Below are 20,521 nucleotides of genomic sequence, written 5' to 3'. Positions count from 1 at the left end.
ATTTACTCCAACTTAAAGTCATCGTGGTGTATTATTCACAGCATGTATGTGGAGTTCCAGTTCAGGGGTGACAATTTTGTAACAGTGGTAGGTGGCTACATAGAGAACGAGACTGTGGATAAGAACTCATTCACATTGTACCTGTGCCGGTTCATTCAGTACCTTTTCAGAGCCCATTCAGAGCAGCTTGGTTAACTTATCCTCCTCCTCCTCCTCCTCCTCCTCCTCCTCCTTTTCTCACCTTCTCTTTTCCTTCACCCCACTTTCCTCCCACTCTGCCATCACTCATCTTTTCAAAGGGCTCCTGTGTTATTTACCAAAAATGTAATGGGGGTCGAAGGCCTCTCGGACAGGAAAGGGGGTGGGGGTGTGAGAAAAGAGGAGCAGGAGAAAGATGAAGGGCTAGACAGGGTTAGACAAGGCTGTATAATGACCTAGAGACAGGCTGTGTAATCAGCCTGTCTGTCTCTTGCCTTTACTAGAGCTCCAGGTAGCTTGTGGGGTCACAAGAACGGTGCTTTTGATTGGTACAGGGTTGTCATGGCAGAGTCATTTGGAGGGGCAGCGCTGGCAGAGAAGTGGCTGCAGGCAACCCGCTGACGGAATCTTCCAGATTGACGAGTTCTGACTTTCACCCCCTTGACCCTTTTCCATGAGCCTTTGTCCCAGTGAAGAGGGTGGGAGGTAGAAAGAGCTATTTTTGGTATCAGGGTCGTTGTCGGTGTTGAAAAGACACAATAAATGAGATGATAAGTGGAAAAGAGGAGAGCTCAGGCGGTGATGCTCGAGAAAATGGTGAAGAATGGGAAGAATTTGGGACACCACTACACATTTGAAACATCTTGACATTCGTCATGTCAAGATATTTTCCCACCTCAGTACATAAAACCATACAATCGAAACCCATTTGTAGTGTCAAACAAACTGTGCTGCAGCCTCTGAACAGGCGTGTGTATTTGACTCAGTGAATTACTCATAAGCTCTGTTGCCACTTATTACTCATAAGTAGCAGACAGCTATATATATTGGATGTTAGAGTATTACAGCTCTGTTTCTCTCTCTTCCCTCTCTCTATCTGCTCCATGATTCTTGGACATAAAAGATGCAGAGTGTCGTAGGTGGGAGAGTTGTGTAAGTGAGGAGGCGCAGAAAGAGATGGTAGGTCAAGTAGCCCTGATTATGTAAAAAGAGTCAGAGAGGGTTGGAAACACATGCTGCTGTACCTTTGGAGAGATTAGATTATGGGAAGATCACACCGAGTGGGATTCTCATAACGTGCTGATTGAGTAACTCAGACATGTCATTTGTATTACCCTGATCGAAATTTTTGGAGTCGGTCTCCAACTTCATGGGTTCAAGTCCTCAACTCAATTTTTTTTTTTCTTTTACTGAAACGCCCTCCCACTCTGTATGAGTCCCATCTCTCCTCTTTTCACATACACCCTCGTACTTTTTTTTTGCCGCAGCTGCTGTCCCTTTACAAGTTTCAGCATTTAGTTTCTCTTTTGGATGAGTTCATGTGAATGCGATTCTGGGCTGGCTGAGCCCTGAGGAGCAGGCTGTTTGTATAGCAGCACTGACAGCAGTTCACCCCTCAGGTACCACAAGATGGACATACAGACAAGCTGTCTGACACACATACAGAGATGCTCTGCAGTTCATCAACCTCTATCATTTCACTTTACAGCTGATTCTCTGCTCAGGTTCACTCTTCTTTTGGCACTTTTTATCATATTTTTTTTCTTTTTCTTCAAATCCCACACATCCATCGCTACCTCTAAACATTAGGGCAATTTGAGGTCATTCAGATTAACATGTGCTGTAGTTCCTTTGAATTAATTCAAATGCAATATGGAAAGTGTATCCTGAAGTACGTCAAGGCTGCAGTCACCCCAGATTTTGCTTTCTGGGCCAAATGTATTCACTGCTGATTGCAAAGTGACCCAGCCTTGTTTGCGCAGAGCTCGAACATGAACGGGTGGCTGCTTGGTTACCATGACTGCAATGTCATTAATACATGGTCGCAACAATGGAAATTTTCATAAAATGTATAGTTTTCAACTTCATGCTTATAACAACACGGATGCCTTTCTCTGCCAAACCTGCTTTTTGCCTCAGCACAGCAGCAAATTTCACCAGGCGAAATCCGATATGTTCTGTTGACACAAGGTGCATCCGCCGCCAGACTTGAGTGACAAGTTAACATTACAGGGCTGTTGTGTTGAACAAAGTCAGGAAACCAGTGGACAGTGGCTTTTAGGAAAGCCGACCTGCCAAAGTACAAAGTCCCACTTAAATTGTGAGAATTTTTAACTTAAACAGATGATTAAAGATATTCGTTTCCCACATTTGATTGGTGGTTTAAATTTTAAATGAAAAGTGACAGCCGCACTAGCATTGGTATTGCCCAACAGTAATCAGATGTAATTTGGAGTAAATATGTGTTTGTTCAATAACTTAAACACTGATATTGAAAAGTCCTTCACCATAAGTCTGAAGTCACATTCGTAGCTCATGCACGGGTTGCATGCAGCTGTGTGAGTATAGACATGTGTCAACAAAAAGGGGTCAGTATCAGGTTTTTCTCGATGTTGGCCCACACTTAAACACGCTATATAGCCTTGGATGGCAGAGTGGTACTGCTATATATATAACTGCCACGTCTCATGATTATTTCTACATCTCTTTATTCATTGCACATCTGTGGTGTTCTGCCCCTACTGAGAGCACAGATATTGAGTGTAAAAGAAATGGAATTACCACACTCTAAAATCTGTGCTTTTATTTTCCTCCCACATCAATGAACACCAGACATCTGATCTGAGTGGGGAATTAGCCTATATAGCGGAAATGGGCTCTATATTCACAATAGATGACTGTGTGCGTGCATTAATGCTTGTGTGTGCATGTGGGCATGAGTCTTAGTCAGACTCTGAGTGGGAAGTTGCAGGTGTGTGTGTGTGTGTGTGTGTGTGTGTGTGTGTGTGTGTGTGTGTGTGTGTGTGTGTGTGTGTGTGTGTGTGTGTGTGTGTGTGTGTGTGTGTGTGTGTGTGTGTGTGTGTGTGTGTGTGTGTGTTACTAGGGGGTGGTAGGAAGAGAGTATAAGCCGTCAGTTTACATGCCTGTGGCTATCCCACCTTATTCATGACTTAAATCCAGTGCCCCCTTAAAAGAGCGCCCCAATGGAGGGAGGGAACTCAACAAAAGTGAGCTGAGGGAAGAGGGGAGGATAAAACAAATGGAACAAATGGAGAAAACAAATGGAGAAGCACAGAAAGAGAGAAGAAAAGGGGTCATGGAGGAAGAAGTGGGAAAGCATGCAGGTGGCTGGGATTGATCATTAAAGGCATGAAGGTTGATGGGTAGCTGTTTGATTGATTGTGAGTTCACCAGTCTGCCTCAGAAGGATAAGGGGACTGGACAAATGGAGGGGGAGAGTTAAAGGTGCGGGGATGTGATGAAAGAAGGGATCAACTGTGATTTCCCAGAAGGGATAGCGATGGATGCGTGAAAGAGGGATTGTGGATGGAGCAGGCAGTGGAGGGAAAATGAGAAGACTTTATATTAAAAGCTTTTTGGTTGAAATTGATATAGCTGGTTACCTGGGTGGCAGCAGGTGTAGGGTTTGTTGTGGCTTTGAGCAACTCTTGAGCAAGGCACTGAACCCCCGACCCCACATCCTGACATGTACAATGGCATGGAAAGAGTCTGAGATGATGTGTTCTTAGTATCTTGTGTAGAAAATAATTACATTTGAATAATTCTGCAAGTCTCTAGTCTATAAACTTTCAGAAAATACTGAATGTGCCCATCACAATTTCCCAGAGCCTTGAAGGAATAGTTTAACAGCTTATTCATGTTCTTGCAAAGTTAAACGAGAAGATCAGAACCGCTCTCTTATCTGTCCATTGCATATGAAGCTACAGCTAAGAGACCTTTAGCTTAGCATAAAGACCAGGAGCAAGAAGAAACAGCTTCTTTCTTTTGTGTCTTTGGATAGAGCCAGGCTAGCTGTTTCCCCCTGCCCCAAGTCTTTATACTAAGCTTGATGGCCATCTCCCAGCTGTAGCTTCATATTTATAATAATAATAATAATAATAATAATAATAATAATAATAATAATAATAACAGACTGGAATGAGAGTGGTATTGGTCTTCTCATCTCTCTCAGCATAGCAGCAAATAACTTCCTTTTCCAAATGTTGAAATCTTCCTCTAAATGGTTGTTGTTTTTTTTTGTCTGGTGTGCAGTTTATGATGATATGAAGCTGAGGAAAGCAGCAAATCTGTCAGTTCAGTGGTTAAGATCAAAACAGTCATTGAGTCGATGAATCCACTAATCATTTCAGTGCTACTTTAAATATTACCAAGAGAGACAAGATATGAGGATGAAAAAAATTAAGGAATGAGTGTCAGATCATCATTGATACAGCAGTTAGATATCAGTTGGAGAATCAGTTAATATATACTGTAAGGATGCAGCAAAAACCACAGAAAAGCCTCCAGCCTTATACCATACTTCAAATCAGTATCTATGAATCACTGTGCGTACCTTCCTCTCTGCCCTCTTGTCTTCAGATAGACGAATGACATGCCTTGGGTTGAGAGTAGTAACTTAGCTAGCAGCTGGGGCCTGTAATGATAGAACTGAGTTAGCCCCAGGAGCATGCACACTGACGTCTTGCTAACCTTGGAGCAACTAGAAAATAGCCTCATTCATCTGCTTGGAACCTCCAGCTAATCCAGACCCGCTGTGAATCATTAATGGCTATTCATCTGGTTCGAGTGGCGTCAAACAGGACTCAGAGCGTGATCTAAACTCGTTTTCAAGGCACCGCTAGGCTTTTGTCTAGAATATCAAATGCGCACGCTCTATGCTTGGCCTTGCATAAAATCTGCAGTCCGGCCTTTCTCCAGGGAAGCATCACAACATTTACTTGTTGTTTTTGCTTTTGTATTAGCATGTTACATGGTCATAACGTCATTATACTGACAGCGGACATATGAGAAATTTAGGCTCATGGGGCTGTAATCATGTGAGACAGCTGAGGTGATGCCAGCGTGTAATAACGTGTTGAGAACTGAGATGTGCGATATGCATAAGGAGGGAGGGAGGGAGGGAAGAGCGAGTGATGTGGATGGATGGACCGAGTCCAGCCTTCCATCCTGTTCCCAGTGGAAACCAGTGAGGAGGAGTCCAAGGCTGCTTGATCTTAGATTAGATGACTGTGCTCTCGCTGTGGCATAGCACAGCACTCCACACATGCTTGCAAACCCATGTGACACAACTCCCTTACTTTTATTAAGATAATCCTGAGATAAAAATGTTTTTAAAGCAAAACCTTATTTAAAAACTTACGGTGTGGAGGGGTTTAACATGTTGAATAATTTCAGAGGCTCATTTAGTGGGCTGCAATCCCAGTATCTTTTCACTAGGTTATTTTTGATATCAGAATGTTTTACAGCCGCCAAAGTTCTCTTTAATGTGTGTTGCGTTCCAGTAGCATTGGACTTGTTGGTATTAGACTCGTGTTTAAGCTGTACATTCAGTGATCATTTGAATCATCATGGCTGAGTACTCGGGGATCTGTACGTGTGGTTCTGGCAGGCTTTGCCATGACAGATGGACAGCAGACCTGATAATGTCCTAGGAGGTCTGAACCACTGACTTTTAGCAGTGGGGTTCAGGAGAGGGGAGGATTGGATCACCCCAGGAGGGAGTCAGAGCAAAACAGGCGAGGCGAGTCTCACGCAAAGACACATAATGAACCAGGTGGAGGTGCCTGTCTCAGGTTGGAGGGTGCAGTAGGAGCATGGATGAAGGGAGGGACATGGAGGGAGGTTGGACACGAGTGATGGAAAGTAAAAGTGATAATTAACATGATTCTAGCATGACGCCATCGACATTGATGGCAGGGCAGAAGGCAAACTGGGTTGTAGCATAATTTGGCTGCATGTATGTAGCCACATGTCACTTCTCCATTCTCATTTCTTCACCTGTCCGTCAATCCTGCTGTGTGTGTGTGTCTGTGTGTCCTTTTGTGGTCATTCGGATGTGAGTTCACTTTATCCCTGTTGTTACCTATTTACAGCCTAGAGCAGAGATGGAAGTTTGTGTAAGTCAAGACCTTCTCCTTCATCACGAAGGGCTTCACAATGCGTCTTTTCATCTTCAATAACTGTTTACTTATGTTCCCTGTCAAGCCTGATGTTAAATCCTCCAGATCTTTGTCTGATGGAAATAAAAAAAACTGTGTGGATTCCTGGGGAGTCATAAAAGACAGAAAGAGAGAGAGAGAGAGAGAGAGAGAGAGAGAGAGAGAGAGAGAGAGAGAGAGAGAGAGAGAGAGAGAGAGCGAGGGAGTGCGAGGGAAGCAGTGCGAAGCGCGTGCTGTCAAAGACTAATGTTGGGCCCAGTGATGTGGGATAATCTGTCAGTGCTAACAGATTGTGTGATAGGTTAAATAGGGCTTGTTGTGGTGGCTGGCTGGCCGTCTGCATCTTTCTCTCTCTTGTCCCTCTTTTGTATTCATGGCCTGTGGAATAATGAATATGATGAGTTATCCTGAATCTGTTGGTCGGGAGAGGAGTGGTCAGTCAGTCTGAGCCATCTCCAGCTTCCTCTCTCTCCCATAGACATGCAAACATGCACAAAAGCTCACACACAGCCGCTCACGTAATCCCAACAAATTAACCATTAGGGGCTTCCAGATAGAGATTTTGACACATTTATCTTTTTCATTTGTCAAATTGGTATTAAGGGCTTTTGGGTATGCAGCCTGTGTGTCTGTGCATGCTTGTGTGTGCATTCCTTCGCTCATTCAATGGCCTTTACTTTGAGATTCAGAAAATAAAACCTTCCGCCTCCTTTCTTGTGTCTCATCAGCTGGGGACATTGTGTTAAAGTAGGAAAATGAATGAACATTAAGCTAATTTATTCCGTTCTGCATGTCCTCGTCCTCCACTGCTGAAAATGGCAGAAAGGAACAAGATATGTGATGCGAAACTGTCATTTTGAGCAGAATACTTTCCATTTCAAATAGGATGTCATCTTTTGGCTTTCAAGCTCATTTTCACAATGCTGCAATTTGTATTGGGTCATTTTGTGATGGAGAGCGACTCATCCTTTCCTTCATTATGTTGTTTAAAGTGTTTCAGTCCTGTAGAGAGAAGTCATTACTGCTCTTCAAAGACAGAGTGGAAATAGTGGTATGTGAAGGGAAATGCTTTGGTTGCAGATAAAGTGATATTGCATGAATTACTATTTTCATAACTGTTTTTTTGAATGAGTAGCACATTATGCTTCCTTGAAATTTATGTTTTCATCAACTGAAAACACCATTTTCATATCTTAAAATAGCATATGTGTTATGAGGCAATAACTTGCTTCCAGTTTCCTTCCTGGTGTCGCCATTAACTTGTTTTCTTTTTCTTAAGTCAACATCATTTTTGCATTATGAAATTCAAAGAAATATTTGGGCTGCACTTGTGCATCTCAGTGTTCTGATATGACTTGTTTCCTCAACTTTTACACAAACACAAACCTTTGGAGATTCAAAACTGTAAAAGGCATCAATGGTCCAGTCCAGTTTATCTGGACTTTTGCAAGTGAAAGCTATTATTTATCTTCTCTGGGAGTCCTTCTTTGGAGAGGCATGTCAGTAGGAAGCCCTTCCTACTCAGGGAGTCACATGATAGTTGGTACTAGTGAACGACACACAAGACAAGACCAGAGTATGATTGTTGCACTTCTAGCTTTTGCTTGTGGGGAAGTTCAGCACACCTCCGCCACCCACTTCCCCTTCAGCTGTGGAAAGACAATGCCTGGGCTTAATAAGTTAATCATCCAGTGCATAAGAGCTGGGCTCTTGCCCTCCATTCGCTTGTAGATGCACAGCTACGTAGCTTGTTAATCACACTTCAAAGTTATTGTAAAAGTGAACGAGAACAATAATAGCTGGATTTATAAAATCATCGTAACCGTAAGAAACAAAAGTCCACATGAATAGAAGTAAAAGGGTAAAATACACAACATCACAAGTTAATCCAACTCTAAATTAATAGTTAACTCCCTGCAATGTTGTATCAGCAACACGTTAGCCACAGACAGCTAGTATAAACTTGGTTAGTGCTACACTGAGAAAATGACCTCAAATTACAAACAACAGTTATAAAGTAGAGAGTTACCCTAACCCTAAGAACAATAAAGAGGGTATATACCATGACAACGTACCAACAAAATGCCAAGTTTGACAGTGCTGTTCACACTGTGTGTTTAGATATCTAGAAGATATCATTCCTGAGCCTCAGAATCAGCAGCCAAAGACAGATTTTCTTGGTTGTTCTTAAATGTATTCCTAACAGAATATAGTCATTAAAACTCTTTCCAGAGGAGATTATGTTCACTAAAAACATATCCACACCTACCAGCCAATCAGAAACCATAACCCTCTTTTGCACCTGCAGATAATGGTGCAACAAGGGCGAGAGTAAGTAAAAGATGGTCGTCAGCATTTCCTCAGTCACAGAAAGTTTTACTGAAACTGCCACCAGCAGTATCTACTGAAATATACAGTATCGCTTTTATTTACCAGCGGCTGCACAAAACAGTGTTGCTCTTCCCAGTTTTGGCCCAGTCATCAACTGCAGTGTTGCTCTCTGCAATGCAACTCGTCAGTGTGTCTCTGCCTTTTCCAGAATCCCTGTTTATTCCTACAAAGTTTACCTGCATCTGAATCCACCAGTTAACATTGAAAACACTTTAAAAGATAAAGCTGGTAATATTTTATATTTTTTGTTAACAGATGCCACAAAAAGACCAAAATCAACAGTATGTTAATTTGTATTGTTTCTGACCTCCCAACCCTGTCAGTGGCTCTCGGCCCCGAGACAACTACTGCTAGCAGCTACTACTAGCTACTCTTAACAAAAATCTTTAACCCTCCAAACCCCAGGCAGCTGCTGGGCATTTTTTGCCCCTGTCACATTTTTACTCACTGTTGGCTCGTTTTTGTCACTGTAAAATATATATATATATATATATATATATATATGACCAGCACCTCTATGGAAACAGCACAATCATGGCTAGAAGGACAGAGAACCCAAAAATGTCTCTCTTTTTTTTTTTTTTTTGCAGTATAACACAATTATAATGCCATAAATCATAAAAAATATTTGTTTTTTTCCTGATGGAAGTCTTCATCGCACATGACTCATTCGAAGACTGACGATAATCTCGAAATTAATGGTTGTAATTTCAGCAATATTTTAAAAGAAAATGTGCTTTTCAAACCCACCAGCTGGTTGTGGCGTTCAGAGCTAAAATAGCTTGGCACTATAGTTTCTACAAATGTGAATAAAAAATGGAGTAAAGTTGGTGAGAAGTATGTGTGATGAATCGAAATAAACTAGCATCGTCCATCATGATAAAGCAGCACACAGGGCAACAGTCTGTCTCACTGATGCATTTTTAATACTTTATGGACAAAAGTGGAGTTCTGAGGCACAGAGGAATAAGCTACGTCAGGTGATGGATGCACAGACAGTAGTTGTCAGCGCAGCAGAATCTATTCATTTGTGGTCTTTACATGGAATTAGTTGACAATAAGAAAAGCATTGAAAATGACCGGACTTAGTAATTTTACCTGTGGGACGGAGATGTTCTCACACTTTCCATCATTCACGTTGTCATACACATTGCACATACTACTATGGTATGCTATACAGGCAGCAACACACACCGTCCTACTCTCTCACTTCCCACTTGACACCTTTTTTTTCTTATCTTGAAAGACATCTTGCATTATCTATTTTTGTTTTGTTTTTCAAGCCTCCCTCAAAGAATTTTTGTCTCTCTCAAAGAGAAGCGTGTTTATTTGTCAAAATACCTCTAAATGCACTGCTTTAGCATCTCGGTTTTAATTCTGCTTCAGCAGAGATGTTAAACTACATTTTACCCTTTTATGGAATACTTGATAATTACACTGACCCAAAGGTCAAATAACAGAATCATAGTTGGAAATAAAATCAGCATGAATATTGTTTTTTGCACATGCATGAAAAGTGATAAATGACTCTCGGTGTGGGTGCGTGAGTCTGAGTCTGTTGCAGTATTTTTCTTGAGCTGATTTATTTACGAGCTCTGAGCAGATTGCCTGTTTAATTGTGATTTAGCAGAAGTCTCAGCTCAGCACTTTTAGCCAGGGAACAGTCTCGGGTGCAAGTGTGTCATGTGGGGAGAATGCTCAGAGAATCAGGAACAGGCGTCTCCCGTCATCCCAAGGCAATTTATCACTGTGTCTGTGCCTCTAATGTGAGCATAGTTAAACAGGAGGTCTTGATGGTGGCTGCACTTTTAATATTCGAGTCAATCAATAAAAAAGGCTGCTTTATTTAATAGCTTTGGCCCTTGAGGCTGTTTGGCCCTGTTTAGGTTTCTTTCCGCTTTCCTGTGTAAACATAAATTAGCTGTAATTGAACAAACCGTCACATTTGCACGGCTGAATGCGTGCTACTGTGTGCTGTATGCCAGCCAGCACCTGACTCAGTGATCGCCACACTTTTCTCCCTCACTCCTAATCTCACTGTCACTTCCTCTCTCTCCCTGTCATCATTTCATATTTCTGCCTCACTCATCTGCATCTCTCTTTCATTAGAATTAATTAGGCTTTTTAGTTAATTACCTGCCTGCCTTAGCATAATGGCAGCACCGCCGCACAGTCGTTTTATGGAAGCGAAAACAGCCGTCATTAACCTCCAGTCTCTTCCGCTAATTCTCTGTAGCACTTCAGTCCACCATCAGTATGTTTTTGCTCCGCACTCGCCTGTTCGCTCTTGTCTTACTTTTTAAATATTTCATCTTTTATCTCGTCTTTTGTGTGTTGATGTGCAGCATCCCACCTGACAGCTGGTATAAATCCATGATCTTTCAACACTATTGTCTGCTTCTCCTCGTCAAACGACATCACTCATTGAAAAGAAAAAAGCGTCTCTTTCTATTCAGTCTGTGTATCATCTTGGTTTGTTCTGGTGAGCCCTCTCATTTACTCAACAGGGTTTTATTTACTTTTTATGAAGCAAATCCTGCTGCTTTGATTGCTTTAAAACACTTCATCTCTCCATTATGCCTTATTAAAATGGCCTGATCCCACTACAGTGTGGCTGGCACTCCAGGAAGCCCAACTTTATTGTTAGTCTTCAGAAATTATCCTTCGACTGTATCCTGGTGACTTGTTATTCTGTGTTGGTCGTCTCTGCCTGAATCTCACTGCTTGTGTCTCTCTAAGTGCCCACTGTTGTCAGTAAAACGCAGGATTGGCCATAGCCAGGTGTGTGTATGTGTAATTATCAGTGCAGAGAGCTTGTCTCCATTCATTTTTAATGAGCAATGAGGCTGTGTTGCCCCCATTAATAGAGAATTAGACCGTCCATCAGCCGGCACATAAAAGCCTTGTTCTCTGCATCTGGGGTGTAGACTGTACTGCGAGAGGCGGTTAATGATGCGGCGTGGCGCCCTGTCTGTGCTGACAATAACTCAGAGAGCTGGAGATGGACAGAATGAAGTAAGGAGAGAGGGGAGAAGTGAGGGGGGAAAAAAGGAAGGAGCAAGGATGGAAAGGAAGACGCGAGGGAGCCCTTCAGCACTCACAACACTGTCAGTGTGAGGCAATGAGGCTTAACTACAAGTGCGGGGGTTTCACTGGGATTCATTAGCATGAGAATTTAGTATAGAAGTTTATGATGTTATAGGAACACATCTGTGCATGCATCTGTGTGTGTGTGTGTGTGTGTGTGTGTGTGTGTGTGTGTGTGTGTGTGTGTGTGTGTGTGTGTGTGTGTGTGTGTGTGTGTGTGTGCTGAAGGAGAATCTACTTTGTTTAAAACCTGGGTATTATTTCATAGGTTTGGCTGTTACTTCTATTGGGTATAATAACATTTTACTCTCCAAGTTAATTGCTGAGATGCATGAATGTGGCACTGCTGTTATTCAGCAGGGAAAGGAGCATGAGAGGTCAGACATGCCACAAGTTGGAGATGAACCTCCCGTTCGTCCATATTTTCGAAGCCATTGCTTTGATGACGATGAGGAAAAGCAGCGAGTTGAAGCAGGTCTTTTACAAAACAGATCAGACGATAATTTTAATGTTTGCCTCTCCCAAAAAAGGATGCTAAAACTGTTTTTTAAACCTTTCCCTGCTGTATAATGTCTGTTCTGGCAACATCACTCGAGGTGCAACAAATTTAAATTTATAGGCAACTATTTTGATAATACATGAATAGACTGATTTTTGGACTGTTGAACTTGCGACGGGTTTTCTGGTGTTTTACATACCAACCAGTCATTAGACAATCAAGAAAACAATTAACAGATTAGTCAATAATGAAAATTACCATGAGTTGCAGCCCTTAAAGTCACCACATCCCCATTTGCACCAATGATGTAAAATCCTTATCTACAAAAATCCTCAAAAAACAGAATATTCCTAAGATAATTGCATATGCGCGTAACCTGCCTATTGTATGTATCAAAGTGTGTGTGTGTGTGTGTGTGTGTGTGTGTGTGTGTGTGTGTGTGTGTGTGTGTGCGTGCACAAGGCTGCTAGCGGACTGTCTGGCACTGTGCCCTATCTAATCTCTCTTCCGCTCCTCCCTTGAGTGAGATATTTAAGAGTGGAAGCTCTTTTTTTACCATAATATTGAATCATATCCCTTCTTATGGTCAGTCATGAAAAATGAATAGTTTCTTCTGTGAAGCTCCTGCAGGAGATAGTGCCCCAGCAGTTTTCCAGTCATTACACACATGCACTCGCAGGCATGCACACACGCTGCCTGTTTACTGAGAGACTGGACCAACCTGCTGTAGCTTGGCCTCCATTCATTTCTAAGAGAATGGGAAATCACATCAACTGAGCGATTAGTCAAGCTTCTTTCTTTGTGATGTTGATAATTTAACCTGTATTAACCCAGCCACTGGGCGTTCTGGATGATCAGTATTGTCAGCGTGATGAAGCTCACACCAGATCCTCGCGTTGCGCTGGTTGCGGACTGTGATGGGTAGCAAGGGACCACTGAACCCTCACCTCAATTTTCAGGGAAGTGACGAGGACAGAGATTGTATGTTTCGCTGGCAGGAGCACTGAAAGCTGCGCAACACCTTTGTAATCTATGATACTCAGAATGGAACAGCAGGCGGCGTGCAGGCTGCCCTGCTGCCGCCTGATGTAATGTGCACCACATCGCTCTTCCTGTCACAGAAGGAAACAGGGATTTATCATGAGCTGTTGTGAGGCAGTAACATGTATCTGGAATTCATCGCCCCAGTTGTCTATTGGAAAAGTTGTAATGTACGTAACTATTCAGCCACAGCTGAGTGCCCTCATGATCTGTCTCTGGAGTGTGTTTAATTTGGTCTGCGTCGTCCAAATGTTTACCCGCATCACACGAGTGTCTAATGCCTCCCGAGAGACCTCTGTGTCGATATGTGTGTGGTATTGGCATGTGTAAGTCAAGAGTGTGTGCATGCCAGCATGTATTTGTGTGATTGTGTACGTGTTTGTGAATGCAAGGGACCTCTGTGCCAGTGCAACACTGTCAGGTGGGTCTCTGTGGGATTTGTGTTCCCACACTCTTTGCATACACACTAATTACAAACAGGCAGCTGAGACCGCTGTGGACAGCGACGACATGCTGATGCGCCGAAATCAGATGCGCTTGGACACACACTCATACACACTGACACAACACTTTGTCTTTACATAAGTTTGTTTGGGAGCAGAAAAGCTTATGCACATATCTCTCATATAACACGAAGTGACCTTCGCTTTCCAAAAACATGTTTTAAAAATTAGTAAATCCAACTCAAATTGTTCTGCTTCACCTTTTGCCCTTGTGTCTTTTCCTCTTGAGGATTTCTGGACAAAGAGGATTTGGGGCTTAAATGTGCACAAATGTCCTCAAAAGGCATTTTTAGGCGTACTGCTCGGTCAGCCAGTTGCTTTTTTTAACTGGCACAATGCCACTCGTGTGTTGGTCACCCACATTTTTTCACGGCAGACACACAAACCTATGCGCAACCTCCTGTGGTCGTAACAGCTCTTAGGAGAACTCTATGTAGGAACCAATCATTCCCTCAAATGACTCATTGCAGCAGGAGCAGCACCGTGCAACAGCATTTAGCCTGAGTATCAATGTGTATGACATTATGCATCAGGATGTGTGTGCCCTCGTTTGTTTGTGTATGTGTGTGTGTGTGTTTTGGACCAGAGAGGATTGCTCACTAGTAGCAGTGTTCTCCCTTACAGCCTTTACCCTGTCTTGGTAAATTAACTGCATTACTCTGACCCAGAAAGTCTGTCAGCCCAAGATGCTGCATTTGCCAAGAAACATGCATGTGCGTGGGTTATTGTGTGTGTGTGTGTGTGTGTGTGTGTGTGTGTGTGTGTGTGTGTGTGTGTGTGTGTGTGTGTGTGTGTGTGTGTGTGTGTGTGTGTGTGTGTGTGCGCGCGCGCATGCCAGTGTCTATGTGTGCGTCCTCTATGCTCCACTGACTTACTTTAGAGTCCAGTCTTCCTGAGTGCCCACATTAGCGGACACAGAGAGCGATCGGGCCTGGCTAGCGCAGTGGCTACCTGGAGGCCACAGTTGAGCACAACAGCACTTCTCCTGTGGCTTGGCATGGCTTTTTAGAGAGAAGGCCTCGTTTTATTATGCTCTGCCTGGAAAGTGTTGTGTGAGTTGAGAGAGAGAGAGAGAGAGAGAGAAAGAAAGAAAAGTCAGATATACCAACAGATATTAAGTGTCTTCTTAATATAAGCATGGCAGAGCATAAATAATTTTTATTGTGGTTTTGTACAGGGGAGGAATTTCTTCACCAGCCCATATAGAGGAATCCTTTACAAACAGATATGACAAATATGATGTAGTGCACTGTCCACCCACAGTTTACTGAAGAATACTATTGCTTTCTGTTGATTCTGCCTTGAGCTCAACATTCATTTTCTAAAGCACACTGGATCGGAAGTTGATTTATTTGGCCTTTTTTTTTTGCAGGGGTTTTTAAATCTGATGCACCTGCTTTTCAAGAAATGAGCCTCACCTGTGCTGGCTGCCAGGTTTGTGAGGTCAGATTTCAGAGAAGAAGCCAGAAAACGTGTATTTCCATCCTGACTTTTGCACTTTCATGTTAGTGATTTATTGATCCTTTAGGTGCAAATGTATTGACCTCAACCTGGTAAAATATTGATTTCTTTCGGTGGATCTATAATGAAATTAGTGGGTGTGAACTGTCCACAAGGTAGACGAGATCTCCTATTAAGATGTTGCTGCAGAGGCTGTTGACTACAGAGGCTCCACTTTCCTCCAGACCCGCTCTGAACGGATAATGAGTGCAAATATCAATCAGAGGTTATTTGGCTTCTTGAGATAATGAGAATTCTTACATTTAGCCTCCAGTGTAGAGGGGGTTGAAATGGAGTACTGGTTTGCATACACTCGCCCTCTTCATGTGTAAACCTGTGTTTGTTCTGGGGATGTCTGTCTAGACAGAGTGCATGAAACACTATGATGGGCCGTCAGCAATGTAGTGTCATAATGGTTGAAGTCTACAGCATGTAGCATTTTCCCGATTTGTATATGACTCAGACGTAACTATTTGGCAGTGGGTTTGAGGGTCCTCCCCCAAGAAAATGTTACTTTTTCAATACGAATGCAATTCCACATCATCGCCGATGCTTTCCATGTTTTTTACATTAATGTGGTTTACATGGTGCTGCCCAAAATGGCTTGGGCGCTGTGACTAAGCCTCATAATGGATGGCATCTGAAATGAAAAGGAAAAAGACAGGAAGTTATAGACAAGTATTGACATGGGATGTACAAAAATGTTATCCAGAAACGTAAGATAAACATGTGCAGAGCAATAAAAAGACATCATGTACACACGGTGTGCGCTTTAAGATGTGTATACAAAGGCTGACACAGTAACACAAATGCACACATGCACACTTGGCTCATTGTGAGAGAAGTCAGTCACACCCAGTTGAACTTTGGGAAATTAGGTTCGCCATGACCGCGCACGCTGCACTGCTCCATTTGATCCACACGTAGGGGTCACAGGTGTCACATTGACACACATACACACACATACCTGCACATGTGAGACATACTCGGTTTTATTCATTCTGTATTAGCTGTGTGTGTGCACAAAACAGAGAAATTTGCCAGACCCTCAATAAACCTTTTTTTTTCTTTTTGTTTATCCATTTTGATTACAAATCTTGTTTTCCAAATGGTCCAATAAGCGTGTAAACATGGACAATGCACACACAACCGCCAACACACACACATACGCACACACAAATTCTTTCTTTCAGCTGAGCCATTTCTGAAACCTGGGCTAATATTTGTATGGATTATTGGCCTTTGTGCTTATCAGCTGCACCATATTGGCAGACTAAAACCTTATTACCAGCCTATTGAATGGAGAAAAAAGGTTTTCGACAAGCACACATAGTCACGCACTCGCAAGCCGGTTTCACAAAGACGCTCAAACATTTGTTCAACATGCAACAAAAGCACACATTTTCAAGCTGAAATGCACCATGGCATGATAGCAAGAACCAGGGTCTTAGCAGCGCCGGCCAAAAGTTTGAGGCAGGTTCCGCCTCATTCATTCTGAAAGCTCCTGTAATAATTGCTTGTTTTTTTTTCCTTTATTTCCCTCAAGGGAAAGCAAACATACTCTTATGAAAATGCTACTGATTATGGATAGAGGCAACCACACTGCAGGTCTTTTCATGTATTTGGATGTGTAATAACATTATGTGGAATATATTCAACACTAATGGCAAACGCAGCTTCAGAAATATCTATTTCATGTGAGAAGGACTTTACTCTCCCTCTCCTCTCTCACTGTGCTCCTTCATACTGTGATCTCATCTGGTCATTGTAGCTCCTCCACTATTGATCAGCTGTCCTCTACCCTGTCGTATATATCTGTCCATATGTGTCTGGGGCCGACTTCCCTCCCTCACCTCTGCATGTTTTTAGCACCCTCTGCACACATTTAAGGGAGGGAGAGATGGATGGGTACAAGTAGAGATGGAGGGAGGGGGGAGGGAGATGTAGAAGTGTTACCTCTGGGCTTTAGTGAGTAATGACTGGTCTTATTGCTGGCAAATCAAGCAGGCTCTCGTGAGACAGAGATGAACAACCTCCCTGTCCCCTCCTTCACTTCAGCAGCGTTCTCCCATGTGTTCAATCCACACTTCTGGTTTTCTCCCACTCTTTGTTTTTGACAGAGAGATGCAGAAGACTTATTCCACTTGTTCTTTAAAACCACCTTCTAGTCATCCATATAATGTTGTTTCACAGCTCTCCAGCTCAGATCTCTCACCCATCCCCTATGTTGCAGCAGCGAGCGTTCCCTTAGCAACTTTCCTGGAGATGGATGAGGGCTTTTAAGGAGACACGAGAATAGGCAGAATTACATTAAAGCATTACAGTCGCCTACTGCTAAACAGGAATAACACAGACTGAGTGAGTTGCTCTCATTGACCCAAAGGGCTCTGCTGGTACAGTATGTACAAACCCGAATCCAGAAAAGTTGGAACACTGTGTCAGACTGAGCAGAGAGAATGCAGACATTTGCAAACAAAACTGTGTTTACTGACAGCGGTTTCACAAAGTGTTCCCGAGCTCATATACTAATATCCTTTATACAATCATGTGTTGACAAAGTGGTGAACCTCGCTCCATCCTCGCTTATGAATGACTGAGCCTTTCCAGGATGCTTCTTTCATACCCAATCATGACACTATCACCTGTTACCAATGAACCTGTTCACCTGTGGAATGACCCAAACAGGTGTTTTTGGAGCATTCCACAACTTTCCCAGTCTTTAGCTGCTCCTGAACCAACTTGTTTGAAACATGTTGCTGGCATCAAATTCAGTATAAGCAGACATTTACAAAAAAATCAATGAAAAACAAGAAAAATATTGTCTTTGTACTGTTTTCAATTAAGTATATGTTTTCCACAGCATTCCAACTTTTTTGGAATCGGGGTTGTAATAGACCTGTCGCCAAACCTCTTATAGAGGTTGTGTTTCAGTGTCAACAGAAAGTGACAGATATGTTTTTCACTCTATGAGATTGGTGCTGGGTGTCAGAGTGAGCTATAAGTTACTGGGTATTGACATCATACTGGGTGCCAAGTCCGTCTATGTGTTCATTCCTCTTCCTGACAGCTAATGAAAAACCTGTTTTTGATATGTCACTTTCGCTCCCTCATAGTACATATATAGCAAGGATTATATGGCAATATGACTGACGAGTGTGTGTGTGTGTGTGTGTGTGTGTGTGGGTCTGTGGGTCTGCATGTGTGGGAGGGAGACACGAGAATTGTCAAGTTGGAGAGGCAGAGAGAGAGAGAGATGGGAGAGACTCAACAAGAAGACAAGAGAGAACAGGAGGAGGAGGAGGACAGCACATAAATTGGTGGCATGTGTTCACACATCAGGCACATCTAGCAGAAAACACAGAGAGACATTCAGTAGGTCTCCATGTTCAAATGTCAGGCCCCAGGTTATTTATAGCCCCTCTAATTAAACCATGCACTGTGCCTCTCTCCTGCTGTCTCCCTTTCAGTTTCTCCCTCTAATTCTCCCATGACCCTCTTTCTCACCCTTTGGTCCTCCTCTCTCTCTCTCTCTCTCTCTCCCTCTCACTAACTAATTTTCTCTCTCACCCTCTTCCTCTCGCCCCTCTCTTTTTCCCGTCTTCTGCCGTGCTATCCTCCACAGGCCAGTCATTAGTGTGGAAATCCTATAAATCCTGTTTGATTGTGATCCCGCACTGTCTTTTATGGGAGTCTTATGATAAACACAGACACATTTAATCTGCTGAGATTAAACTCTGTCTCGCCCCATCAGCCTGGTGACAGGAACACACACACACACACACACACACACACACACACACACACACACACACACGCACGCACACACACATGCACACATACGTAAAACATACACAAACACAAGCTTGCACACATATCATTTTAACAGGACTTGATTGTCAGCTGGCGTACTCTTGGGAAATGGTTGCCATGGTGACTCCAGATGTAGCATCTGAGGGTCTTGCTGCTGTGTTTTTCCAGCTCTGTGCTTCCTTCCCTTGTGATACTCTACCCTCTGCATCCCACACGGCACAGTCACATGGAAGGGGCCTTACCCCAGATTATGCATCAACACCTAAATATGCATCCATTACATTACATCCTCTTTGGAAGACGATGCTTTACACAGGACGTCTCTGTCTCTGAGTATCAATCAAAGTAGATAGATCATTCACAAAATCCTTTTTTTAAATGCCCCATTTCATTTATGTGTGTTTGCGTGGCGCATGTGTTACATCGCCCATGTCGGTGCATGCACTTTGTACAGGTACATATATGCATGTGTATTGCCGTTAACTGACCACATGAGCTCAATGGCATGTGGCTGATAATGAGGCGGTGGGATTAATCCCAGCTTGTGGTATCAGATTCTGACCTTCACATTGCTGCCATCATTTACCATTGGCCCTCCCTTATCTCCCTTGGAAGCTTGACACCTAACACAAGGCTGCTCCTGAGGTCATGTGGCCTTGCCCTTCCTTCTTTCACCCCTCTTTATGAGCATGGATCGCCAGTAAGCTGTAAAAAAAAAAAAGGATTCTCACCACTACATTCCTTAATACTCCACAATGTATCATTCGTTATTGTTTTGTTGCAATACAAATTTCAACAATAAAGACACAATGAAAGGATGCAATACTAGATTCCTAAACCCCCTTTGCCCTGGTTTATTGGCGATGTAATAAAGTCCATTTTTCTTTTGCATCATCTCAAAACAATCACTGTAGAATGTCTACAACTAGATTTAAACCAAATCTTATCAAGCAAATGCTTTCAACTGGTAGCTATGTCAGCGCATTATGCACTGTATGTCACATGCCTGTGGCTTAATTGGTAAATATTTCCAAGCTGCAGCAATCTGATGAAAGCAAATCATGCAACAGCCCTGGTTTCACTGTAGAAATGTTGAAGCATTTTGACTTACTGCACGTCGAATTTTGACTTGTTGCTCCAAAAATGTCAGCCTTTGTCTCGATTTATGCAACTTTGAAGGCTTCTTTGTTCAGTTGCATCTCATTCTGTAAATGCAATACTAAACACAACACATCACGTATCCAAATCATGCAGTTGAACTGCTTAAAACACCACCTGACTAGTTCAGATGTAGAGAACTTGCCTGCAAACTGGAGACTATTTAAACTGACTGTGTGAGTCAGTGGTTGACGTAAGGAAAGCTGTGTTCTTGCCATGTTATCCACCTCATCAGCCATCAAGAGATTCGGTTTGCTGCATGTGGTAACACTGCAGTCATCATGCTGATGGCAGCTGACGTGAGGAGCTGCCGATAGTTGGATAGTAGAAGCAGCTCTGCAATGCTAAATATTCACACTGCCTTGTATTTGTGT

At 42.8% G+C, this 20,521-nt stretch overlaps 1 protein-coding gene across 2 annotated transcripts in view; it reads left to right on the top strand.

Moving 5' to 3' along the window:
• The window catches only part of kcnd3 (potassium voltage-gated channel, Shal-related subfamily, member 3), a 99,122-nt gene that overhangs the window by 25,165 nt on the left and 53,436 nt on the right, over positions 1–20,521 (top strand). The window lies entirely within an intron of this gene.

This window comes from Chaetodon trifascialis, chromosome 8 (assembly GCF_039877785.1).
Source record: "Chaetodon trifascialis isolate fChaTrf1 chromosome 8, fChaTrf1.hap1, whole genome shotgun sequence".
NCBI lineage: Eukaryota > Metazoa > Chordata > Actinopteri > Chaetodontiformes > Chaetodontidae > Chaetodon > Chaetodon trifascialis.
Note: the sequence above shows the minus strand (reverse complement) of the source record. Positions and strands in the feature narration are given on the sequence as shown.